This window comes from Engraulis encrasicolus, chromosome 9, assembly GCF_034702125.1.
Source record: "Engraulis encrasicolus isolate BLACKSEA-1 chromosome 9, IST_EnEncr_1.0, whole genome shotgun sequence".
Classification (NCBI taxonomy): Eukaryota; Metazoa; Chordata; class Actinopteri; order Clupeiformes; family Engraulidae; genus Engraulis; species Engraulis encrasicolus.
Genome location: NC_085865.1, coordinates 19,218,281 through 19,223,280, shown reverse-complemented (window position 1 = coordinate 19,223,280; position 5,000 = coordinate 19,218,281). Strand labels below are relative to the sequence as shown.

General features: G+C 43.2%; 1 protein-coding gene across 1 annotated transcript in view; it reads right to left on the bottom strand.

The window, feature by feature from the left end:
• sema5a (sema domain, seven thrombospondin repeats (type 1 and type 1-like), transmembrane domain (TM) and short cytoplasmic domain, (semaphorin) 5A) overlaps positions 1–858 on the bottom strand; it is a 259,814-nt gene extending 258,956 nt beyond the window's left edge. Inside the window, exon 1 of the mRNA XM_063206705.1 lies at positions 324–858. The gene's annotated coding sequence lies outside the window, so the exon portion shown is untranslated. The remainder of the gene's footprint in view (positions 1–323) is intronic.
• Positions 859–5,000: the final 4,142 nt, after the last annotated feature.

The window sequence follows — 5,000 nt, the reverse complement described above, 5'->3', positions numbered from 1 at the left end:
AGATAATTGTTGCGTATGAGTGTACGCTAGTGGATGTTAAGTCAGTGTTGTGTCCATGCGAGTCAACGAATAATGAAACTGAATTAAAAAATATATGTCTCGATAGGAGACATATTCACGTGGCGATTGTTTACATGCGCTAAAACGCATCAATCATGCAACAAATTAACTTTGTTTGGTAGGTTGTGTCAATCGGAAACACCCCAACATGATAAAAGAAAATATTCAGGTGTATAGGTTCAATGGCCACCCCAGTCCAACACAGAACAACGAACCTGGGCTATTTCATTCAGTCATCAACGAAACAGACGTGGAAGACTTACCAAGTAGTCTCCAAATGACAGTTTCTTCAGCAAAACGGGTTGTCAGTTCGGGAAGTGCCAGAAAATGCTGTGAGGCAGTGTGGTGCAAAGTTAGAGTAATTCCAGTTTCTCCGCGCTATCCACATCAACAGACAAATTACTCCGTATCAGTCCCCGGGTAGATCGCAATGGACTCTCACAGCCTCCCCTTGGACCGGTGTGTTTTGGCTCCGGTCTCCTTCAAACACGGTTTGTAACAAGAAACCGATGCTTTGCTTCACAGTAAAATTAAGGATACGATCACTGTGTCTACAGCGCTGAAACGGGAGGCAAAAGACCCAAAGTTTACGAGAAGCCAGGCGTAGACAGTCTCGCAGCCTTGAAATGCACTCAGCTCCGGCTGACACCGCTGGTACAGGCGGATTTTGGAAGAATAAACTGCGCCCCCACTTTGCCGCGTCTATGGACTCGGACAGTGAATGGTCCCTTCCAGAGCGAGCTCTGCTGAAGGACGTGGCATTGGATTTAAGACATGGCACCACACGGGGCAGACAGAGGTGCGACGTGCCTGCTTACGCGCTGGGATTCTTTGTAACAACTGTCTTTTTGTCCATGTCGGTTCTGCGTATGATCACACATTGCACACTTGTGAAATGCATTTGAACATGGGCTTAAAAGCTTAGCGCAGTCTGAATGGGATGCCTTCAATTAATGCAATAGGGAAACTACTGCTGTAACAAAATGCTCAAAACCCTGATAAGCAGTAAGCCAGCCACTTGCACTTATTTTTTCTTCTTTCCACAAACCACTTCAACGGAGGATATTAAAGCCATATTGCAGAGCACGACATTGTTGGTAGTGTGTAGAATATCAGCAAATTTGGCACTGTAAAAGTTAAAAAATAAAATAAAATACCAGTTCAAAGTTTAGGGACATGCAACTTTTACGCATTTGACAACATACATACAGCGGTGGGTAACAGTAACAATCAATTTGTAGTTTCTCTGTGCATGGACCATTCTGCATTCAGCTATGTTTTAAGCGAAACTGTTTTGGCTGGGGAAAAAACTGTGCATAATTCTGTCTGAAATATGATAAATGAATCGTCACCAAAGTGTGAGTTAAAGACCATAGGCTACACTCGAAGTGAAAAGTAGGTCTATTATTATGAAATAATAGTTTTGGTCAGTTATGGTCAAATCCCTTAATTGCATGTCTTATACACCAGAAAATAGGCCTACAACTTTAGCTCTAACAATTTACTTTAACCCGTATGAGCCACTTGTAAGAGCCACTCTCTCCTGAGCAGAATCCAAACAGCTTATCACACTGATCATTTCAGTGGGTCTGGTTAAGGTTGAGGAGGACATGATTTGATGATTGGTTCATTTCTTTCTCATTTTATCATAGAATGGCTACACAGACATTCTGGCAGCCTTGGTGAGAAAACATAAAAAAGATAAGACAAAGACGCACGTGTGCATTGCAGAGCAAGTCCCGCTTGTAGTAATCTCTAAATACAGTTTATTAAGCGGGCTTTCCATGCTTATAGTAATATCTAAGTCCTGTTTAGTTATTATTGCTTATTTGTGCAGGGCAGTAAAAATAGAAACTGCTTCTCCTCCTAGGCCTTTCGAGATAGAGACACTAAAACGACCGGCTCGGCTTGGAGATTTCAAAAAATGCTTTGTGTGTCCATAGGACCCTTTATCGTTTTTTCTTTTCTTTTTTTTGTGCAAGTGTGGGTCCCCATTGAAAACAATGGTAGAATGCTCATGAACGAAGGTTCCGCCACTCTACAGATCAGAGTGTAGGAGGCTTTTTTGTTCATAAAACATCAACACTTTCACCTAGAAGTTTAGTTGATGCGCTGTTAGCGAGCTCTATGAGATGACTCCAAACAGTGGAAATATCATGTCCAACTCCCATTACTTTTTAAATGGCAGGTGTGTAAAACCCCCCAATCGCTGTGTCCTATTGATACTTGAAGTGCCTTTCTGAAGAGGTCAGGTCATCTGCAACAAGAAGTCGATTTGTGACTGAACCCTTTAACCTATAAACTTCATTCAAGGGCTGTTAGAAAGATCACACATACGACTCCAATCTGTGCAAAGGACATGTGCCAATTCTGTTTAGTTTTTTTTAACAACAGCGATCTAAAAACTAGAAACTGTTTTGAATCTGCCCTCTGCCTTAGAGCACAATACTAACTGCCATACAGTCAATCAGAACAGGTGCTGCCAATACAGGGTCCCATCTCAACTGTCACTTTCTCTCAACATTCTATTCTTAACGAGCAGCTGCACTACCATTCTAGAAGTCTATTGTTCAACTCTTCAATGCAATGTCATATTGTCTTGCTGGAATGAATGTGACAGCCAGCTGCTTGGCTCAATGGTAGAGGTGCTGAAGTAGTGATATGGAGTTTGTATGTTCGATTCCCACTTGGACCCATGTTGATTTTCAAAATTATATCATATGCAGTGCTCCTTAGCCATCTTAAAATACCATGTATGTCATTTAGTATCAATGGCAAAGCTGCTGGATTAGAGATATGGAGGTTGTGAGTTCGAATATGTTGATTTTCAAAATTATATCATATGCAGTGTTCCTTAAAATGTCAACTTAAATGAAAAAGCCAACTTAAAATGTATGTCATTTAGTATATCCCCAAAATGCGGAGCTACAACACATTCAAGATGGCTGAATCAAAGATGGCTGAATTGTTTGGTCCATAACTTCTGACTGGGTGGATGGATTTTTCCAACATTTCTTTTAGCTTTGTTTTCTCAATAGTAGTTTGTTTTTAATTTAGGGATAGAGATATCAAAAATAAAACGGCTCATCTCTGCCCCAAAAGGCAAGCCCGCTTCCAGCATTTTCTGTGAGAATGCAATCTAGTTGCACCTACTGTTCAAGCTTTCATCTGAATGCAACAATATCCTACTACTGATGTAGCTGTGTGTTCCACAGAGTCCTGGCAATATACTACGTAGTCACTATGTTGTAGGCATGACTTGCTTATGTTGTGCTTTGGTACTGTCATCTCTATTGGAATTCAAATCAGGTTCATGCCACAAACAGACTATCCTCCCACAATGTTGAAAGCAATTCAAAATTTACATTTCAAGTGGCCCTCTCTGTAGCAGTCCACACACACACGCACGCACGCACGCACACACGCACGCACACACTAACCTTTCTTCTCCCTCAAAGGCAGTTGCAGAACCAACCATATTGAAGTAATAATAAATAAATAACATATGACACACACTAAAGCAAAATGTCAAACATAAAAATGACATGCAAAACATGCATCAACACCAGCAGAAGCATCACCACCAGCATGTAAATGGCTGTGGTGTGGTGTGCGCAGGCGGACTCGAAGGGGCGACATGAAAGTGGCTATCAAATGGCACGTCCACATGCATGAATCCCGGCCACTTTCCAGCAAGGGCCACAGATGTAGTCCACTAACGCTCTGATTATTGGCCGTGGCTGGGGGAAGAAGATGCATGCAGACATTCAACTTAGCAACCTGTTACAAAACCTGGCAGAGGAAAACGCGGCGCAAAGCCAGCCAAAAAATGGTGTGGTGACAGAGCTGAGGTTTTTAACATGTTCAGCCGTTCTGGCAGGTCTTTAAAAAGATGTGGGGCTCGTGATTCAAAGATCACAGTCGTGACCTTCTGTCCAACTCACCGTGCCAGCAAAAGGCCCATGAATCTGCCTCATTGAGAAGCAGTCAGGTGTGTGCACTCAGGTATTTTAGAGAAGTCGTCGTGGTCCTGTGATCTAAAGGTTACCGGCTTTCATTTTTCGCTGCTCCTCCTGTCTTCATCCAGACAGAGGTGACACTGTCTAACTGTCTACACGTCTACTGGGGCTCAAATGGCATGGTCAATAGTTGAAGTCAATTGCGGGTCTGGAAAAGTAAGAGCCCTCCTGCACCCGTGCATTTAAAGCTGTCATCACCCGATTGGGGACAGATAGGTCAGCTACTTTGCGTTGCGTCACCTGAGTTAGAGGGCAAGTGTAGCAGGCAGGGACGGATTAATTACAGGTTGCTGTGGGCTCCCCGGAAGGCAAATTTCGTGAAAAATGTACGTAGACAGTGTCATAATTACGACCTAGAAATTCAGGATAACATATCTGCCAACTGTACTCAACACGGTGGATAATTTTTCCAATATTGCATCTTGTCCCAAATCTGCAATGTTTCACTTTTGGGCAATCAGGGGCCCCATGGCAGGTGGGGGCCCCTACCTGTAGGCTGCAGCCATATCTAGCCTGCTGTGCGTTAATTTGGCCCTGGTGCCAGGGTGTTTTCACTGAGTGCGTATACATGCAGTTCAGTATCCCGAATAAGCGTTTGAGCATATAAACACTTCAGTATCCCGGATAAGCCCTTATTCGGGATACTGAGAAATCGGGATATGCCAGGTGGAGTATTCCGACAGAAGCCGGGATACTGCCGCATGTAAACACCTTATCCCGGATACAGGGGCTTCCCATGGAACGCTGTCGCTGGTATCCAGGCTACACGCATTTGAAGAGAATTCTATAACGGCCAAGAACGTTGACTGAGATATTACGCTCTGTGCTCATATAAACACCTTATCCCGAATATGATCATAACCGGGATAAGCCTCATATTTGGGATACTGAACTGCATGTATACGCACTCACTATGGCACT